At 43.3% G+C, this 22,146-nt stretch overlaps 1 non-coding gene across 1 annotated transcript; it reads right to left on the bottom strand.

Annotated features, from left to right (window-relative positions):
* Window positions 1–16,798: 16,798 nt before the first annotated feature.
* On the bottom strand, window positions 16,799–16,902 carry LOC128050150 (U6 spliceosomal RNA). The gene has a single exon (XR_008199658.1). It is a non-coding gene; the product is annotated as a U6 spliceosomal RNA (small nuclear RNA).
* Window positions 16,903–22,146: the final 5,244 nt, after the last annotated feature.

The raw sequence follows: 22,146 nt of genomic DNA, 5'->3' as shown, positions 1-22,146 counted from the left end.
GATTTCTCAGGGGATCGTCACCAAACCTACCACAGTGGGTATTATTATATCTGTCTTTTAACTGGTGTAACAGCATTTCCATTTATTGTGATTCTGATAGATTTGTACTTTTTCTGTCATCTTACAATTTGTCTTCTATTTGTAATTCCCCCCACCTCCATTCTTGCCTTTTTGAACAACCAGGTTGTTTGGCTTGTTTTTCATTATGTATTCTCCTTGTTGGTTTGGAAGTTACATAATCTGTTATGTTCTTTTCATGGTTGTCCTTGAAATTTTGCCATGCATATTTAACAAAGTGAAATTCGTTTCATATTCCACTATCAGACAAAACAAAGACATTGAAATACTTTAATTCCAGTTAAATCCAGTGATCAAGTTACTTGCTACTTTGTCCAGTATTTTAGTCTAGCCATTTTTTTTTAAACTCCTAGATTGGACAGCATCATCATTATATTTTTCAAAAACATTTTTAGATTTGCTTTCACATTTAGCAGTTTCTTTACTCATGATGCTTACTGCTTTTCTGATTTTTACCCTGGGATCATTTTTTTCTTCATTATCCAGTCAAGAATACTGGACTGGGTTGACATTGCCTTCAGGGGATCTTCCTGACTCAGGGATCAAACCCAGGTCTCTTGCATTGCAGGTAGACTCTTTACCGTCTGAGCCACCAGGGAATCCCTTTTCTTCATTAGAAACTCCTTCACTGTAGGTTTGTAGGTAGTAACTCTGTTTTTGTTTATCTGGAATGACCTTATCTCATAGGCATTCTCCAAAAATAGTCTGGCTCGGTATGGAAATCTAGATTGACAGGTATTTCCCTTGGAATAGGTTCTCTCTTTTGTTGTTTCTGTTACAAGTTTGCTGATAGTCTGACTGTTATTCCTAGGTAGGTGATGTCTTTTTTTCCCTTTGTCTGCTTTTAGAGAAGACTTTTTTGCCTTAGCTATTGTGCAGAATGATTACAGTATTTATGAGGCAGATATTTACTTTGCTTGACATTGGTGAACTCACGTCTTTCCGTTCTGTAGGATTGCCAGCATTCCCTCTGCATTTCTTATTCTGTCTTCTGTCATAATTTGCATCTCCTTGTCTCTCTGTGCTTATTCTCTGGTTAATTTCTTTTCAAATCTGTCTCTTAATTCACTGATTCCTGTTTGTATGGAAGCTGCTATTAATTCATTGTTGATTAAACTTTTTTGTTCCTAAATTATTTCATTTCTAAAAGTTGTTTGGTTTCTTTTTCAGCTCTTCTTGCTTATTTTAGATAGTTCCTGGGGATTGTCATATTTATGATTAATTTATTTTTAAGCACTTCATACATAGTTGTTCTGTGTCTTGTTTGGTAATTGTAGTATCTGAAGTCTTTGAGGGCCCTGACCTATAAGATATTTATTTCTTCAGTGATTGTCACTTATGGAGATTGTTTTTGGGTTTATTGAATTTTTAACTTGAACCCCATATTTGGTTGATCTGAACCTGCGGGATAACCTGAGGATGTTTTCTCCTGAGATGATTTTGTTTTCTTCTGCTGTGACCCAAGGTTATTCATCCTGAGACCATTTCCGCCCCCTGATAGAGTTCAGCTCACCAGCTGCTCCTTTGTTTGCCTCTACCAGCTGAGACTTTGTCATTTGACTCCTGGTCGTGTCACTTTCTGTGAATGATTCCAATTCAGAGCTCTGGCTTCAGTCTCAAGGTTTTGGCTGTTACAGCTGTAGTTGTTGTTTTGCCCTTCGAGGTTTTATGTATTTCTCACATGCAAATAATATTTAGAAAATAATAGTAGGAAACATCTTATTTGAGTGGTGGGGACTCTAAAAATTTATTTCTTACTTGAGCTCTCCAAATGGTATTTGTTAGTAATGGGAATAGTGGTTGTGTATTGGTATAAAACTTAGGAAAAGGATGTTTAGTATGAGGTGATTCTAAAATGCACAGTTTGAAGGTCAGTGGAGTTGTTTTTGGTACAGGAAAGAGTGAGCTACAGCTTGACCAGCATATGAGACTTGGCTGAAGTCATGTGTGCAGTTTTTTTCATCTATAAAATGATCACGTGGTTTCTCAAGTTCCTTCTGGTGCTAAAAATGTGTACTTATAAGGTTTTGTCTCACCGCTCTTTATGTCTGTTATGTTGATTTAATCAGCATTGTTTAAAATCTGTGTTTAGAGAATTGTGTTGGGAATTTTGGAAGGTGAAGCATTTAATAGCTCCCTGCTTCAGTAAGCTTGAAGTCTAGGAATTGTATAGAAAATTGACAGTGCAGAGCAGTGACGCACCTGTAAGAGGGAGCTGACAGTGGCGCTGCGGTGTGCTCCTGTGCCTGTGCTGAGGAGGACAGGGCCCATCGTAGGATGCTCTTCTAGCGTTCTTTTTAAAATGTGTATATAGCTTTTATTTATTTATTTTTGGCTGCGCTGGGTCTTCGTTGATGCGAGGGCTTTTCTCCAGTTGTGGCGAGCAGGGGCTAGTCTCTAATGGTGGCGGCAGGCTTCTCCTTGCAGCGGCTCCTCCTGTTGGGGTCTCTTAAGGCACGCAGGCTTCAGTACTTGTGGCACGTGGGCTCAGTAGCTGTGCTACTGAGACTCGGGAGCACAGGCTCAGTAGTTGTGCTGCCTGGGCTTAGCTGCGCCACAGATGTGGGATCCTCCTGGACCAGGGATCAAACCGCCGTCTCCTGAATTGGCAAGTGGACTCTATCGCTGAGCTACCAAGGAGGCCCTCAGTCAGTCTTTAAAGATGCTAATGCTGCTTGAAATAATAGTAATGAGCAACAACAACAGCCATTTGTTCTATTTACTGTGTGCCAAGCACTGTATGAAGCATTTGACATACAGTAACTCATTTAATCATAAGGAAGTAGATAATGACATCATTCCCACTGACAGGTGAAGACACTGAAGTGTAGAGTGCGTGTGTGTGCTCAGTTGCTTAGTTGTGTTGGACTCTTTGCGATCCCATGGGCTGTAGCCTGCAGACTCCCCGTCCATGAGATTTTCCAGGCAAGAACACTGGAGTGGGTTGCCATTTCTTTATACAGGGGATCTTCCCCACCCAGGGATCGAACCCACCTCTCCTGCGTCTCCTGCATTGGCAGGCGGATTCTTTATCACTGAGCCACTTGGGAAGTTTATAGAGAGATTAAAAATGTGGCTAAAGGTTATGCAGCTAGAAAATGGTAAACTGGGATCAGAACCCAGGAAGCTTGGCTTGAGGGTCTCTACTCTAGATATGAATTGAGTACATTTATTAATCAGCATTGAGAGGCTAGCGGAATTTTTATGAAGACCCAAGCCAGATGTTTTGTGTATCAATATTATCTCTCAGATTTTGGAAATATAAACAGAATAGGGTGCATTACAGTTCAGTTGAATTTGTTCAGTTGAACAGATGGTTGGTTGGCTTATCTTTGGCTGCCTCACCCAGAGTTGTTTTTAAAACCACACCCAAGTCTCTTTCAGTAACCTACACTACAGCATTGATTTAGAAATTGAGTTAGAGTGAGAAGCTTCACTTCTTTATTTGTGCTCCATGTGTTGATAGAACATAGTAGTTTTAATAGAATGTTTTTAATTAATGTATTTTTACTTGTAGTTGGTTAAACTTAGCGTTCTTGAAGCTTTTGAAATGAACTTTTTTAGCAACTGCTTTTACATTCTCATCAAATATTAGATAATTAAAATATTTCCTGCTTGTTGGGTACTCACTGTGCCAGACATCGTAGGACATAGTTTACACTTATTTTTTCTAATTGTCCCAACAGCCTTGAAATATGATTTGAACAAATTTTATTACAAATGAGGAAACTGAGGTGAAAAAGTTGACAGTGAAGATGATAAGACAGTAGCGGGTGCTGCTGGTGCGGAGCTGAAGTGGTCACCATTGGGCCTGGTGGGGAAGGAGAAGCATACCCCTCAGTCTCCAGGGAGAAGGCAGTGAGGTCACTGGGAAAGAGCCATCACAGTAAACTCCAAATGGATTCAGGAAAGATGCTGAAAATTATAGAGACTGTAGAGAAAAAGCAAAATAGTGTTCATCAGAGAGAATTCCTAAAACTGTCTTGGAACAGTTTCTCATACATGTGCCAATGAAGGAATAACTTTCTATTTAAAAGCAGAAGAATTCGAAGGAAGAGGTTTGCAGACCAAAATATTAAAATGCTAAAATGTTTGCTCATTGAAAAATAAAACTATGGAAGATAATAGTCTGGAAATGTCAAATATGACAAAAGGTCATTGTAAATATATAGTTTAATTCAAATTTGTAGGAATAAATACATCACAATTTCAATAGATAGGCAGGTGGACAGAGAAATTAATAGACAGTAATGGAAATTTCAGATGTAAATAAACATATGAAAAGCATTCATCCTTTCCTGCTAATCAGAGAGATACCAAATAAAGCAGCCACTTCCGCTCCATCAAATAAGGGACATTTTTCTATACCTCTGCTTCCTTTTCAGAGTATGTGAGCTAAAAAGGAACTGAAACTTTTTATTTCATCCTATCCTAACCCATGTGGAGAGTTACTTATGCTGTAAACTTTGTTTTCCAATTTATACTGTTTCATTTAACAACTGTTTTTTGAGCTTCCACTCTAGGCAAGGTCCCACACTAGGATTTTTTAAAAGGCTCAAAATTCTCCAAGCCAGGCTTCAGCAATACGTGAACCGTGAACTTCCAGATGTTCAGGCTGATTTTAGAAAAAGCAGAGGAACCAGAGATCAAATTGCCAACATCCGCTGGCTCACCGAAAATGCAAGAGAGTTCCAGAAAAACATCTATTTCTGCTTTATTGACTATGCCAAAGCCTTTGACTGGTGGATCACAATCAACTGTGGAAAATTCTGAGAGAGATGGGAATACCAGACCCCCTGACCTGCCTTTTGAGAAACCTATATGCAGGTCAGGAAGCAACAGTTAGAACTGGACATGGAACAACAGACTGGTTCCAAATAGAAAAAGGAGTACGTCAAGGCCGTATATTGTCACCCTGCTTATTTAACTTACATACAGAATACATCATGATAAACGCTGGGCTGGAGGAAGCACAAGCTGGAATCAAGATTGCCGGGAGAAATATCAATAACCTCAGGTATGCAGATGACACCACCCTTATGGCAGAAAGTGAAGAGGAACTAAAAAGCCTCTTGATGAAAGTGAAAGAGGAGAGTGAAAAAGTTGGCTTAAAGCTCAAAATTCAGAAAACGAAGATCATGGCATCTGGTCCCATCACTTCATGGGAAATAGATGGGGAAACAGTGGAAACAGTGTCAAACTTTATTTTTGGGGGGCTCCAAAATCACTGCAGATGGTGATTGCAGCCATGAAATTAAAAGATGCCTACTCCTTGGAAGGAAAGTTATGACCAACCTAGATAGCATATTGAAAAGCAGAGACATTTCTTTGCCAACAAAGGTCCATCTAGTCAAGGCTATGGTTTTTCCAGTGGTCATGTATGGATGTGAGAGTTGGACTGTGAAGAAAGTTGAGCGCCAAAGAGTTGATCCTTTTGAACTGTGGTGTTGGAGAAGACTCTTGAGACTGAACTGAACTGAACATTTGGGGGTTATTTATTTTATTTATCCTGTTGCAGTTATTTGAGGGTGCTTTGTATTTTTATTGGCTTGTTAAAATATGCTGTTCAGTTCAATCACTCAGTTGTGTCCAACTCTTTACACCCCATGGACTGAAGCACACCAGCCTTCCTTGTCCATCACCATCTCCCAGAGCTCGCTCAAACTCAGGTCCATTGAGTCCATGATACCATCCAACCATCTCATCCTCTGTCATCCCCTTCTCCTCCTGCTCTCAATCTTCCCCAGCATTAGGATCTTTTCCAGTGAGTCAGTTCTTCGCATCAGGTGGCCAAAGTATTGGGACTTCAACTTCAGCATCAGTCCTTCCAATGAATATTCAGGACTAATTTCCTTTAGGATAGACTGGTTTGATCTCCTTGCTGTCCAAGGGACTCTCAAGAGTCTTCTCCAACACCACAGTTCAAAAGCATCAATTCTTCGGTGCCCAACTTTCCTTATGATCCAACTCTCACATCCGTACATGACTACTGGAAAAACCATAGCCTTGACTGGATGGACCTTTGTCAGCAAAGTAATAGCTCTGCTTTTCAATATGCTGTCTAGGTTGGTCATAGCTTTTTTCCAAGGAGCAAGCATCTTTTAATTTCATGACTGTGATCACCACCTGCACTGATTTTGGAGTCAAAGAAAATAAAACCTCTTGTGTTTCCACTGTTTCCCCATCTATTTGCCATGAAACGATGGGACCAGATGCCACGATCTTAGTTTTCTGAATGTTGAATTTTAAGCCAGCTTTTTCACTCTCCTTTTTCACTTTCATCAAGAGGCTCTTTAGTTCCTCTTTGCTTTCTACCATAATGGTGGTGTTATCTGCATATCTGAGATTATTGATATTATCCCAGCAGTCTTGATTCCAGCTTGTACTTCATCCAGCATGGTATTTCACATGATGTACTCTGCATAGAAGTTAAATAAGCAGGGTGACAGTATATACCATCGATGTATTCTTTTCCCAATTTGGAAGCATCCATTGTTCCTTGTCTGGTTCTAACTGTTGGTTCTTGACCTGAATACAGATTCTTCTCAGGAGGCAGGTAAGGTGGTCTGATATTCCCATCTCTTTAAAAATTTTCTACAGTTTATTGTGATCCACCTAGTCAAAGGCTTTAGCATAGCCAGTGAAGCAGAAGTACATGTTTTTTTCTGAAATTCTCTTGCTTATTCTATGATCCATTGGATGTTGGCAATTTGATTGCTGGTTCCTCTGCCTTTTCTAAATCCAGGTTGAACATCTGGAAGTTCTTGGTTCACGTACTGTTGAAGCCTGTTTTGGAGAATGTTGGGCATTGCTTTGCTAGCGTGTGAGATAAGTGCAGTTGTGCAGTAGTTTGAACATTCTTTGGCATTGCTTTTCTTTGGGATAGGAATGAAAACTGACCTTTTCCAGTCCTGTGGCCACTGCTGAGTTTTCAAATGTGCTGGCATATTGAGTGCATCACTTTAACAGCATCATCTTTTAGGATGAAAGTAGCTCAGCTGGAATTCCGTCACCTCCACTAGCTTTGTTCATAGTGATGCTTCCTAAGGCCCACTTTACTTCGAATTCCAGGATGTCTGGCTCTAGGGGAGTAATCATACCATCGTGGTTATCTGGGTCATGAAGATCTTTTTTGTATAGTTCTTTATATTCTTGCCACCTGTTCTTATATCTTCTGCTCGGTTAGGTCCACACTGTTCCTGTTCTTTATCGAGCCCATCTTTGTACAAAGTGTTCCCCTGGTGTCTCTAATTTTCTTGAAGAGATCTCTAGTCTTTCCCATTCTGTTGTTTTCCTCTATTTCTTTGCATTGATCACTGAGGAAGGCTTTCTTATATTTCCTTGCTATTCTTTGGAACTCTGCATTCAAATGGGTATATCTTTCCTTTTCTTCTTTGCTTTTAGCTTCTCTTCTTTTCTCAGCTCTTTGTAAGGCCTCCTCAGACAACCATTTTCCCTTTCTGTATTTCTTTTTCTTGGGGATGGTTTTGATCATTGCCTCCTGCACAATGTCACAAACCTCCGTCCATAGTTCTTCAGGAACTCTATCCCTTATATTTGTTTGTCATTTCCATTGTATAATCATTAAGGAATTTGATTTAGGTCACACCTGAGTGGTCTAGTGGTTTCCCCCACTTTCTTCAATTTAAGTCTGAATTTGGCAATGAGGAGTTTGTGATCTGAGCTAGTCAACTTCCAGGTCTTGTTTTTGCTGCCTGTATAGAGCTTCTCCATCTTTGGCTGCAAAGAGTATAATCAAGCTGATTCCTGGTGATGTCCATGTGTAGAGTGATCTCTTGTGTTGTTGGAGGAACGTGTTTGCTGGGACCAGTGGGTTCTCTTGGCAAAGCTCTGTTAGCCTTTGCCTTGCTTTATTTTGTTCTCCCAAGACCAAACTTGTTACTCCAGGTATCTCTTGACTTCCTGCTTTTACATTCCAGTCCCCTGTGATGGAAAGGACATCTTTTTTTGGTGTTGGTTCTAGAAGGTCTTGTAGATCGTCATAGAGCCGTTCAACTTCAGCTTCTTCAGCCGGTTGGGGCATAGGCTTGGATTACTGTGATAGTGAATGGTTTGCCTTGGAAATGAACAGAGATCATTCTCTTGTTTTTGATTTTGCACCCAAGTACTGCATTTTGGACTCTCTTGTTGACTGTGAGGGCTACTCCATTTCTTTTAAGGTATTCTTGCCCACAGTAGTAGATAGACTGGTCATCTGAATTAAATTCACTCAATCTGGTCCATTTTAGTTCAGTGAATCCTAAAATGTTGATGTTCACTCAAAACTATGCTGTAGGTTTTCAGAATGTTCTGAACTGTTGTGTGGAAATCATTTTGAGGTATTGTCACACTTTTGGGCCCTGAGGAGAATTGCCTCCTCTAAGTAAATGAAGCATGATTATTCATTTGAGGCTTTGGATTGAACAGTTGACTAAATGGACCATTTTTCTCCTTTATTAACCCCAGAAGGTCAGGCTGCAAGGCCAAGGTGCCTAGGTTTTCCTAGACCCGCAGTATAACATACTTGGGAAAGAACAGTCTATTTGATCATTTCAAAACTGGGTCACGTTCTGGTTGACAGTGATAGTATTGCTTGGCTGAGTGTTGATTCAAGGTGAAAACATTCTCATCTTAGGCTCATGTTGTTAGTCCTTCCTCATGTGTTTCACTGGATTGCAGAGTGACTTCTGTATGAAGTCGGTATAGAATTGTCTGTACTCATGTATGTCTGGTCAGCGTATGCTTCCTGACTTGCTTGGCTGGGTCTCTGCAGTCTTTCTGGGCCTCTAGTACCATGAGTCTAGAATTCTCCTTTTCTTAATTCTTGACCTTGGGACTTATCCTTGCTTGAGTCTCCAAAATCAGTCAGCTAGAGACAGATACAGCTTTAGTTTTTTCTCCCAACTTTGGAAATTGATGTAATTCTTAGAAACATAATACCCAGGTAACTTGAAACATAAAACCCAGTTTGACACACAGATTCTTGGTTTGCAGCCTGGAACTTCCTTGTGAGTGGTGGACTGAGATTTGGAGTTTGTTTGGTTAACTGCTTGTATCCCCAGAGTCTCTTGGTCATACGTCAGTTTTGATTGAATGGGGCAAAGTGATGACTTTTCTTACAGTCAGATGCCTCTGGAATTCAGACTTAGATTAGCATTGCCAGTCCAGAGTGTGAGACCTGAGTGTGTGTTTGCTCCTCAGTGTATGTTTATCGAGGGCCTCCTAGGTGTCAGCCTTGTGCAGACGGTAGTGAGTGAGAGGTAAGTCTCCTCTTCTCTGGAGAGGCTGCATTCTAATCGGGGAGACAGTGAATTTCTGAAGGGAGCACTAAGAACTGACACTTAGTGTGTTAGTATGTAGTTAGTTGGTCAGACATTCATGCTAGACATTTTGCACACATTAAGAGGGGGTGCGTTTGTTAGCCTCCTTAGTTCAGATGTGGAAGGTGAGATCAAGGAAATTTACAAATTTACCTAAGCTTACAGCGCGTTTGCCTTGGAAACTAACAGATCATTCTGTCGTGTTTGAGACTGCATCCAAGTACCGCATTTCAGACTCTTGTTGACTATGAGGGCTACTCCATTTTTTCTAAGGAATTCTTGCCCACAGTAGTAGATGTAATGGTCATCTGAATTAAATTCACCCATTCCCATCCATTTTAGTTCACTGATTCCAAATCATTCGACATCTAAACCATTCCAGCCATTCAGCAACAATCCAAGTCTGTGCTGCAACCACTAATGCTGAAGGAGCTGAAGGTGACTGGTTCTGTGAAGATCTACAGGACCTTCTAGAACTAATGCCAGAAAACGGTGTTTTCTTCATCAGAGGGGACTAGAATGCAAAAGTAGAAAATCGAGATAACGTGGAGTAATAGGCAAGTTTGGCCTTGGAGTGCAAAATGAAGCAGGGCAAAGGCTAACAGAGCTTTGCCAAGAGAACCCGCTGGTCATAGCAAACACCTTCCTCCAACAACACAAGAGATCACTCTACACATGGACATCACCAGATGGTCAACACTGAAATCAGCTTGATTATATTCTTCGCAGTCAGAGATGGAGAAGCTCTATACAGTCAGCAAAAACAAGACCGGGAGCTGACTGTGGCTCAGATCATGAACTCCTTATTGCCAAATTCAGACTTAAATTGAAGAAAGTAGGGAAAACCACTAGACTAAGTATGACCTAGATCAAATCCCTTATTATATAGTGGAGGTGATGAATAGATTCAGGGGGTTAGATCTGATAGAGTGCCTGAAGAACTATGGATGGAGGTTTGTAACATTGTACAGGAGGTGGTGGCCAAAACCATCCCCAAGAAAAAGAAATGCAAGAAGAGAAAGTGGTTGTCTGAGGAGGCCTTACAGATAGCTGAAAAGAAAAGCAAAAGGCAAAGGAGGAAGGGAAAGATATTCCCAACAGATTGCAGAGTTCCAAAGAACAGCAAGGACAGAGAAGAAAGCATTCTTAAGTGAACAATGAAAAGAATAGAAAGGGAAAGCTTAGTGATCTCTTCAAGAAAATGGAGATTCCAAGGCAATATCTCATGCAAGGATGGGCACAATAAAGGAGAGAAAGGGCAAGAGCCTAACAGAAGCAGAAGAGATTAAGAAAAGGTGGTAAGAATACACACAAGCACTGTTCAGGAAAGGTATTAAAGACCTGGATAACCATATAGTGTGATAACTCACCTAGAGCCAGACATCCTGGAATATGAAGAAAAGTGGGCCTTAGGAAGTGTCACTATGAACAAAGCTAGTGGACGTGATAGAATTCCAGCTGAGCTGTTTCAAATCCTAAAAGATGATGCTGTGAAAGTGCTGCACTCAGTGTGCCAGCAAATTTGGACAACTTAGCAGTGGCCACAGGACTGGAAAAGGTCAGTTTTCATTCCAGTTCCAAAGAAAGGTGGTGCCAAAGGATTTTCAGACTACCACACAGTTGTACTCAGGTCACACGCTAGCAGAGTAATGCTGAAAATCCTTCAAGCCAGGCTTCAACAGTATGTGAACTGAGACCTTCCAGATGTTCAAGCTGAATTTAGAAAAGGCAGAGGAACCAGAGATGAGATTGCCAACATCCATTTTGATCATTGAAAAAGCAATGAATTCCAGAAAAATATCTGCTTCATTGACTATGCTAAAGCATTTGACTATGTGGATCACAGGAAACTGTGGAAAGTTCTTAAAGAGATGGGAATACCAGACCACCTTACATGCCTCCTGAGAAACCTGTATGCAGTTCAAGTAGCAGCAGTTAGAACTAGATATGGAACAACAAACTTGTTCAAAATTGGGAAAGGAGTTTACCCTGCTTATTTAAGTTATATGCAGAATACGTCAGGCGGAATGATGGTCTGAATGAACCACAAGCTGGAATCAAGATTGCTGGAAGAAATATCAATAACCTCAGATAGGCAGATGGTACTGCTCTAATGGCAGAAAGCGAAAGGGAGCTAAAGAGCCTCTTGATGAGGGTGAAAGAGGAGCGTGAAAAAGCTGGCTTAAAACTCAACATTCAAAAAACCTAAGATCTGGGACGGAGAGGGAGCTGGGAGAGAGGTTCAAGTGGGAGGGGTCATATATATACCTATGGGTGATTCATGTTGATGTTCGGCAGAAACCAACACAATTCTGTAAAGCAATTATCCTTCAGTTTAAAAAATAAAATTGAAAAGAAAACGAAGATCATGGCATTGAGTCCTATCACTTCATGGCAAATAGAAGGGGAACAATTGGCATCAGTGATGGATTTTATTTTCTTGGGCTCCAAGGTCACTGCAGATGCTGACTGTAGCCATGAAATTAAGACTCTTGCTCCTTGGAAAAAATGCTATGGCAAATCTAGACAGTGTATTAAAAAGTAGAGTCATCACTCTGCTGACAAAGGTCTGTACAGTCAAAGCTATGATTTTTCCGGTAGGCATGTATGGATGCAAGTTGGATTATGAAGAAGACTGAGCCCCGATAATTGATGCTTCAAATTGTGGTGCTAGAGAAGACTACCCTCCCCCCCTTTTATTTTCTTCTTTGGAGAATACTTTTGAGAGTCCCTTGGACACAAGGAGATCAAACCAGTCAGTCCTAAAGCAAATCAGCCCTGAATATTCATTGTTAGGACTGATGCTGAAGCTCCAGTCCTTTGGCCACCTGATGGGAAGAGCCAAGTCACATAAAGACCCTGATGCTGGGAAAGATTGAGGGCAGGAGAAGGGACAACAGAGAATGAGATGGTTGGATGGCATCAACGACTGAATGGACGTGAGTTTGAGCAAACTCGGGGAGATAGTGAAGACGGGGAAGCCTGGCGTGCTAGTGTCAGTCCATGCGGTTGCAAAGAGTCGCACACAGCTTAGCCACTGAACAACTGCCGAGCAGTACATGGCTGAGCTGGAGTTTGCACTCGAGCAGTGTAAGTCCAGAGTCTGTACTCTGAAAGTACAGATGAATGCCTTGAGCGGGAAGGAAACCCTGGGTGAGGTGAGAGAGCTGGGAAGAGGGGCTGCTCTGAATCTCACAGAGAGGGAAACTTTTCTCAAAACTTGGATGTGAAATTTGACCTGAAACCTGACTGATAAGGAGTAAGGTGCTCAAAGTAGCTAAAGTAAATTTGTTCTGGGCAGAGAAGGGTCTAAAGGTTCCGAGGCAGGAAGGAGCTGGGTGTTTTTGCAGAGAAAGGAAGCCAGTTTATCTGGGACAAGGAGGCAAAAAGATTGCTGGGCCCTAGCTGGAAAGGTCCCTGCTGGCTAGTATCAGCCGTTCAGATTTACTCAGGGACTGTGGGAAGTCACTGATAGGAATCAGGTAGGAGGAGGGCCTGATTTGATTGTGTTTTTATGGAGAATGTGTTACAGGAGTTTGAGTCCAGGCAGGGAGGCTAGGCTGGGGGACGATTAAGAGTTCTGTTTTGGACATGGGTATGAAGGCCCCTCCTAGTGTTAATATCTTTTTTTGCTTACTTACCAAGACGTAACTGAAATATCTCAGTCCTTAAAGAAAATGATGATAAGCAGATTTACTTTCATCCCCCTTTCCCACTCCCAAACAAAGCTGCTCCTCGCTCCTGGCCTGGCTGTAGCTGTTACTGGAGCGCCTGTCGCTCTCACCACCTCTGATGCCACCTCGGGAGCCCTTTCTTAATGCTGCCACTGACCGCCCCCCCCCCCCACCCCCCCAGTCCCCTGCCCATGGCACTGTGTAAGTTGTTTATGCAGCTCTCTTACTGCCTGGCCCCTCTGCGAGTGCATGTTTCCTGAAGGCAGAAATCTGTTCTGTGCAGAGTCTCCAAGCATCCAGATTGAAGCTGACACAGTGCCTGGCCTGTGTTAGCTTCATGGTAGGAGCAAAAAACTAAGATCATGCCATGTGGTCCATCGCTTCATGCAAATAGTTGGGGAAAAAGTGGGAGCGGTGACAGATTTTATTTTCCTGGGCTCCAAAACCACTGCAGCCATGAAATTAAAAGACGCTTGCTCTGTGGGAAGAAAGATAGGAGAGGCCTAGACAGCATAGTAAAAAGCAGAGGCGTCCGTCACTGTGCAAACAAAGGTCCGTATAGTCAGTAGCCATGTATCAGTGTGAGAGTTGGACAGTAAAGAAGGCTGAGCGCCAAAGAATTGATGCTTTTGAACTGTGGTTGGAGAAGACTCTTGAGAGCCCCTTGGACTGCAAGGAGATCCAGCCAGTCCATCCTAAAGGAAATTAGTCCTGAATATTCATTGGAACGACTCATGCTGAAGCTGAAGCTCCAATACTTTGGCCACTTGATGTGAAGAGTTGACTTACTGGAAAGGACCCTGATGTTGGGAAAGATTGAGGGCAGGAGGAGAAGGGGGCGACAGAGGATGAGATGGTTGGATAGCATTGCCAGCTCAGTGGACATGAGTTTGAGCAAACTCCAGAAGATAGAGAAGGACGGAGGAGCCTGGCGTGCTGCAGTCCATGGGGTTGCAGAGTTGGACACGGCTTAGTGACTGAACAGCAGCAAAAGGAGCTCGGTAGGCGTTCACTGAGGACGTCCTTCGGCTTCTACTTTCAGTCGCATTTGAAAAGTTATTTCTGGGGTCTGTAGCTTCTGTGACCCAAATGTGGACGGAGCCTGTCAGAGTTGGAAATCTCCCCTCTACCTCAGTAGTGCTGTGTTTGTTGAAACGGCACATTTTGATTAAATAAAGACTAATAAAATATATGCAGTTTGAGGCATAATTTTCCTTTGTTTCAATTGGTTTTGGCTATTTTTCCATATTATGAGAAAATGAAAATTAGGCCATTTCATTCAGTTTAAGACCTTCATGATTTTCCCCTTCAAATATCATTTGGAATTATTAAAGCCTTCAGAAGTATTTTGGATATTAACATAGGAAATTCCCATGGTGGTAATAACAATGAGAAACTCTACATACAAGAAAATATCTTGTGATATGTTTTTGAAACCAGTTGTAGTTGTCATAGATGTCTGAAATTTTCAGTTATTTCTCACCAACAGTAAAAATAAAGCAAGCAAGAAGGAATTTGGTGTTGTGGAATGTCCATAAAACCTGACCAGGACACTTTGGACCCAGCCTTGTCCAGTAATCATAGCTGCCCTTTTATGTGTGTCCACTGGCAAACACTGCTAAATACTCTCCAAGTAGCATTTCTGATTTTTATAATAGCCCTTGAGGTTTCCATGGCAGCATCCATTTATAGGTGATGAAACTGATGTCCAGAGAGAAGCTAAGCGACTTCAGAAGTTCAGGGTCTAGCGGCAAGCAGCACAGTGGACCTCCGGCTTGCCCTCAGCCTGACTCAGACACACCGAGTCGCTGCTCTCTGCCCGTGATTCCCAGTGTGCCCAGGGCCATCTGCTGCTGCTTCTGAGCCTCAGTTTCCTAGTTCTGAAATGAAGGGGTTAGGTTTAAGCTACCACGGAGATCTTGACAGCATTGCGTCAGAAAGGCTCTCAGGGTCCTCGGGCCTGCTGCGCTGCCTGCAGGTCTTCAGGCTCTCACACTGTTACCAAGCACCTCCTGTGCGCCAGCCCGCAGTGTGAGATGCTTAGACTGTGGACGTGTGGAAGACCTGGTCGGCTTTTGGAACGGATAAGACGACTGTATTTCCCTCATAACTTCGGACTTCAAGGCCAGTGTGCTGAGTGCCCTGTTCTTCAGCAGTAAATCTTGCCTGTCATTCCCTAACTTGGGAAGGGAGGTACTTCATATTCCCTTGATTCCTTATGGGATGAAATGCCCTGTTGTGCTTAGAGGCCAAGAACTCCATTGCTTTTGGTAAGTTGGAAATATGCAGTGGCTGCACAGTGGAGCCAGTACTGATTTAAAGAAATACTCAGTCATAAATACTTCTGATGTGAACAGAATCATTTTGGAAGACTGACTATGAGGGGCTCATTAACGGAACACTTTCTTAACTCACTAGAAAGTTTGGTTAATATTTCTACCTTGAGATAAGACAATCTCTTTAGAACCTACATTTTATCACCTGAAAGTCAGGATAGGGCCACCCTGCTAAAATACTTAACAGTATATATCAGTTCAGTTCAGTCGCTCAGTTGTGTCTGACACTTTGCGACCCTGTGGACTGTAGCACGCCAGGCTTCCCTGTCCATCACCAACTCCTGGAGTTCAGTCAAACTCAGGTTCATCGAGTCGGTGATGCCATCCAGCCATCTCATCCTCTGTTGTCCCCTTCTCCTCCCACCTTCAGTCTTCCCCAGCATTAGGGTCTTTTCCGATGAGTCAGTTCTTCACATCAGGTGACCAAAGTATTGGAGTTTCAGCTTCAGCATCAGTCCTTCCAGTGAACACCCAGGACTGATCTCCTTTAGGATGGACTGGTTGAATCTCCTTGCAGTCCAAAGGACTCTCAAGAGTCTTCTTCAACACCACAGTTCAAAAGCATCAATTCTTCGGCGCTCAGCTTTCTTTATAGTCCAACTCGCAGATCCATACATGACCACTGGAAATGTTGTCTAGTTTGGTCATAGCTTTTCTTCCAAAGAGCAAGCATTTTTTATTTTCATGGCTGCAGTCCCCATCTGCAGTGATTTTGGAGCCCAAGAAAATAAACTCTCTACTGTTTGCATTGTGTCCCCATCTATTTGCCATAAAGTGATGGGACCAGATGCCATGATCTTAGTTTTCTGAATGTTGAGTTTTAAGCCGGCTTTTTCAGTCTCTCTCACTTTCATCAACAGGCTTATTAGCTCCTCTTCGCTTTCTGCCATAAGGGTGGTGCCACTGGCGTATCTGAGGTGATTGATATTTCTCCAGATGCCCTGACCTAGTCATGATCATTCAGAGGTGACACTGAAAGATGAACTGCCCAGATCAGTAGGTGCCCAACAGACTATATATCAAAGTATAAAACTTCAAGACAGATGCTTGATGTCGTTACCCTGCTGGAAGTACAAGGTAACTGTGTATGCTGTTGATTTATACCTTCAGGGATGCTTAGGATTTTATTTATGTGCTTTATGGTGTTTTATTTTTAAACTTTTTCTTTTTATGAATTTAACTTTAAAAATGTATATTTGTGTAACAAGGACTCTGCTGGCCTCTATCCTTCATCTGCCCGGATCCCTCCATTCCTTAAAAGTACACACCACCATCTTAAATTTCTAGTCATTTCTTTCTGCAAATACAAGCAAATACGAGTGTTTTTCTTATCCTTCCTCCCGCCGCAAGAGGAACTCTAGATACTCTGTTCTCTTATCTTGCTTTTTTTGAAAATGTGGAACACTTCATGAATTTGTGTGCCATCCTTGCACAGAGGCCATGCTAATCTCTGGATTGGTCCAGTTTCAGTATATGTGCTGCTGAAGTGAGCACTGTACCTTGCTTTTTTTCACTTAATAGTATATCCTTATTTTTGTGAAATTGAGACCACTAAGAATTTGTGTGCTCATAATTATTTCATAGTATAAAGGGTTTTCAGTCTCTGTCAGCTGATGTAAATATTAATACTTTTCAGAGAGTAAACCTGTGGCAGATTTTTACTGAGACTGATTCTTGTGATTTTAAGTACTTCCTGCCTCACTCTAAAGTGGGAAAGCTGACACTGTTTTCAGAAGTCCCAGAGTTGATGATGCGCTCACGTTCCAGTGTCTGTGCGGACAGAGTATGTGTATCTTAGCATTCTCAACAGTTTTGTTGTTCTTGGTTTATAAGTCTCGGCTGAGTAATTCCTTCAAAGTTTTCTTTTATCATTTGTCTTCCACAGAACCAATTACTTCACAAATTGGAACATTTAGTTACTGACCATTGAATTCTGAAACAGCTGCTTGCTTGTTTTTGTGGTGTTTTAATCTTCCTTACTTACAGCCCTGCCAAGCTTTGCTACCTTCCTCCTTCTTCCTGGAAAGATAAAATTCCATGCCCTCATGGAATTAAATTGAGAAAATGTTTTGTTTCAGTTAAACTGTAAATTTTGAAAGTGATTGCTTCAGGAAAGATAGAGCTAAGAAAATGACAATAGCAAAGGAATTGAAGGACGGTTAACACTATCATGAAGGAACTAAAATAGAGAAAGTGGTTGACGTGGTCAGAGGATAAAATTGAATTCTTTTTTTTCCTGCATGTGTTCTGGGCATGAACATCTCAGAATATGTGCATTGGTATAGTAACTGTGGTGGAGACCCTCCTGTGGAGGGGTAGTTATTTGCTAATTTGTGAGATACCTGGGAGGTAGTGAAGGACAGGGAAGCCTGGCATGCTGCAGCCCATGGGGTCTCATAGAGTTGTACATGACTTAGCGACTTAACAACAGCAACACATGAAATTATTTCTCCTGGATTCCTCTCATGAAATCTGAATTGTAGTTTCCTTTGTGAAGTTACTTCTTGAAAGCACTTAAGAGTATCCTGGCTAATATTTGCTCACGTGCTATTGGAAGTAATGGGTGTTACTTCAAATAGCGTTTTTTTGTTTGCTTGGATGAATTTTGTGAGTTTAGTAATTTAGTGAATTTAGCAGAATTTTGGGAAATTAGTAATGGAAAGTTGCTGGGGTCCAGCCTCAGCAGAGTCCAGGGATACCCTCAGGATGGATGGCATTGGTGAAAGGAAATGAAAGAATGAAATGGGGTGACCAAGCTTTGGTGAGCGAGGCCCGTAACTTTATTTTCAAAAGGAGCTTTTATACCCTGAGTTGTACATAGAGGGTAATGAAAGATGCAAGGTCATGGAGAGTCAGCCCAAACATGCCAGCAGTTTTGCCCTTATCGAAACCAGGATTTTTCTGCATACCTTTCCCATAAACAAGGGTCTTATGTTGTGTACATTATCTTCTGGCCAGGAGGCCTGTTAACATTTTATGACTCTTTCGTTGATACGTATTGATGAACCAAAAAACTTCTTTTCCCTTGAAGTGGTTTTTCTTTATACCTCTAATCTGTGTCAGCCTCAGAAAGTACCAAACAGAGTTACATTCTCATGGAGCAAAGGTGCAGTGGGTTACATCAAAGAAAGAACTTATTAGCTCAGAGGTCTGATGTGGTTAATTCCAAGGCTACTACTTGTTTTTCTCACATTCCAGCTATGTTAACTAATGCACTCCCAGGTGCACAGTGGGTAAGGGATATGGGAACTTGGCAGCAAGCATTGGCTCAACAATGAAATCCTATACCAGCACTACTCTAATAGTTTTTAACTCTTCGAAAGGCTGTATATTTTTAGAATGTTTTAGGCTTCCCGTGCCTCTCACGGTTGGGAGGCTGTAAACAATCACATGTGTAGCTTGAAGAGTCTGGATAAACCTGTCAGGCATGCTAGAAAGCCATCAGAGGGGTTTGAATTCAAACACTCCTATCATGTCCAGGAGACTTATTAACTAAAGCCCTAAGTTAACTTTTTCCAGAAAAAGGTGATCGGGGATAGCCCCCTGTTAATGTCAGAAGAGTTGGTGAAAGATATAAAATAGTAAGACAGACAGATTCTGGTTTTGGGGATAGATGCTCGAGCAGGTCCGGGGGTCCCTCAAGTCCTGATCCATCTTGCTCGTCAGGTCTCTTCCACATGGCCTTGTCATGGGTGGGATCTCCCATGCTGGCTCCCAGCAGAAAGTGACTTTCTATTCCTCTCCGCCGTTCACCCACTTAGATTGTTTTGAGGCCCATTGCGGGGCCATTGGTGGGGCGGTTAGACTCCAGTGTGCTGCCCGCTCTTGGCCATTGTCCACCTTGTGACTTCCTGTGTGGCAGCTGTGGGTGAGCGTGGCGTTTGGAACCGGTGGTCTTGGGTTTAGGTTCTGAGTGGCCGCTTACTTGTCTCGAGGCCTCAGGAACTCCTGCAGGGCTGTCGAAGTGAGCTAGTCTCTGTGGGAGCACGCCCTCTGCGGTGGCCCGTGATGCTGTCCTCGCCCAGTTCACGCATCGGTCACTCTTCTCATCCCTTGCATTTTCCTCAGCTGGATTTGGGGAATATTTGGTATGGAGTTTGTGAGTCATGGAGATGATGACGAGCCTCTATCCTGTTTTATTGTTTTTTTCCCTTAGGTGCTTTCAGATACATTTTCTCATTTAACCATTAAGTTAAGAAGGTATTTTTACTTAATAGGTGAGGACTTCCTAAGTGTTGAAATTATACGGTGGAACTAATGGGACTAACCACTGATACCTAGCCCAGGGGTCTGTCCTCTGCCCATTACTGTCCATAGAGGGGAGAATCCTTTCCTCCGCACAAAAGGGCTGTTTAGTAGAAGCAATGAGAACGCAGTCTTCAAAGCACAGTCTTAATTTAAGAGTCTTGGTTTTCCACCATGGCTGTGTGACCTTCAGCAAGTAATTGGAATCTCTGTAATACACCAAAAAATTGATGAAATGCTACAGCAAAGGAAAACAGCAGCTGTATAACTGTAAAAATGTTGCAAAGTGTGGGAGATTCAAGCTGGGAACCTGTTAAATCACTCATCCTAAAGCAGAGGAGCAAGAGGGCCCACCCAGATATGTCCTCATTGGGACGAGTGTGGGAGCAGGTAGCTCGGCTGGGCAGCACTGCTTTGATTCACTTTTACCCTTTCACTTTTTCCAAATTTGAGCTTGTGGACCCGTGAGGGTGAGAGGTTAATGTGTGGTAGTGTTGAAAGCAGGTGCCCTGGTGCCAGGCAGCCTGAGTTAAGATCCCAGTAACCCTGCTATCGGCGCTTCACTGCTTCGTGCCTCTCAGTTTCCTTATCTGTAGGGAAAATGAGTTAATACATGTAAAAAGTGAATTTTAGATCAGTAATTACCACTTAGTAAGCAGAGCTTATCTTGAACTTTTGAGCAGTTCCGTCTCCAGGGGAACATCTGGAGGCCCAGGAATAGAAGGGATCTGATCAGAGTACTTAAAGGCTTTCAGTGAGCCGCGGGCCCCCAGGCAGGGCACAGAGCTCCCTGAAGCCGTGAAGAGGAGTCTTAACCAGAAGGCAGGTGTCTGTCCTCTGCGGGGCGTGGGCCAGCAGCCAGGTAGGCCGTGGGGGTGCGGCTCGCTGTGCTGGTGCTCTGTCGCTCTTGGGAGGGGGCTCCAGTGCCGGGCTCCTTTGTCAGGGGATGCTAGAGCTTCCCCTTTCGTTGCCTGGCTGAGCACCCCTTCCACAGTGGAAGGTTTCTGAGGATTTGGAATGAATTTCTGATGGGGACTTGTTTGTCCCTTCTGCTTCCCCACCGAGGCGCCGGGCAGGGTGTGGACTTTCTGTGCTGCACTGGGCTCAGCCTTCAGTGTTAGCTCCGCCAAACTGGTTTAAAGTCTTGTCACTCTCTCCAGCGAAGGCGCCACTTTGTTTTGTTTCATGCGTTTTTTTCTGGCTTTATTGAGGTAATATTTGCTTGTAATATGTTTAAAGTATACAGCGTGATGATTTGATGTGTATCTGCGTTGTGAAATGATCCCCACGATCCAGTTATTTAACATGCACATCACCTCATCTAGCTGCCCACCCCCTCCCTTTTTTTTTGGTGAGACCAGCTTCTGTTTAATTGAGTGTGTCCTGTTTCATTCTGGGTGCAAACCTTACGGAGCCCTCCCAGAGATGTTCATTGACCAGGTGACTGCCTCCTGCCCCAAGCCAACCTGGAAGTACCACTTAGCTCTAAAGGCATCTCTCCTGTGAAGCTTTCCTGGCGGCCCTCTCTCTCAGTGTCCCAGGGCTGCCATGAATAGCCCCACAGCCTGGGCGACTGGAACCAGGAGATGATCGTCTCAGTTCTGGAGATCAGACGTGCCCGGTCAGGGTGTCAGCAGGGCAGGTTCCTTCTGAGACGGTGAGGGGCCTCTGTACATGGCCTTCCCCCTGTAGTCGAGTCTGTGTCCCGAGGTCCCGCCTGCATGAGGACGCCAATCAGATTGAGGCGGGGGCTGGATGGGCCCCTGGCTGAGGGGCCGGAGTTCCTCCCCTGTGGACAGACAGACATTCCAAAGTAGTGAGAGGGAGGAGAGCGGAGGCCTGTCCAGAGAAGAGAGAAAGCACATATTGCTCTTTTTCGAAGTCGGGGGCCCTCCCTGACTGCACATGCCCAGAAAGGCTCCTTGGAAGTCAAAAAGGGAGGAGGCCTCCCCTCTACAGTAAGCGATGTCAGCCTACCCACAGGCCTCTTTGCTAAAATCTACCTTGACTGAGTTGGAGAAGGAAATGGCAACCCACTCCAGTGTTCTTGCCTGGAGAATCCCAGGGACGGGGGAGCCTGGTGGGCTGCTGTCTATGGGGTCATGACTGAAGTGACTTAGCAGCAGCAGCGGCAGCCGTGACTGAGAGATGGTGTCGTGCGTGGGAGGACCCAAAGATAAACCAGGTATGGACTCAGAACCAGGCAAAGCAAGATGATTGGTCAAAGGAAACCCGGAAGAAGTGCCCCGTAAAAGTGATTCAGCTCTCGTGAGGGCCTGACTGTCTCTGAACCCGCCCGTGTGTCTATCCATGTGCACTCTTTTTTCTCCTAATAAACACTTTACTTGTCTCCCTATCCTCTGTCTCTGTGTGGAAATTCATTTCTACACAGCTGACGGGCCGGGGCCTCATCACTGGCCACTGGTCCCTGGTGGTCTAGAGGTGGGGCTTCAGTGCTGTCATTGCCGTGGTCTAACCCCAGTCTCTGGCTGG

This window comes from Budorcas taxicolor, chromosome 6 (genome assembly GCF_023091745.1).
Source record: "Budorcas taxicolor isolate Tak-1 chromosome 6, Takin1.1, whole genome shotgun sequence".
NCBI classification, from domain to species: domain Eukaryota; kingdom Metazoa; phylum Chordata; class Mammalia; order Artiodactyla; family Bovidae; genus Budorcas; species Budorcas taxicolor.
This window is presented reverse-complemented; position numbering and strand designations above follow the sequence as displayed.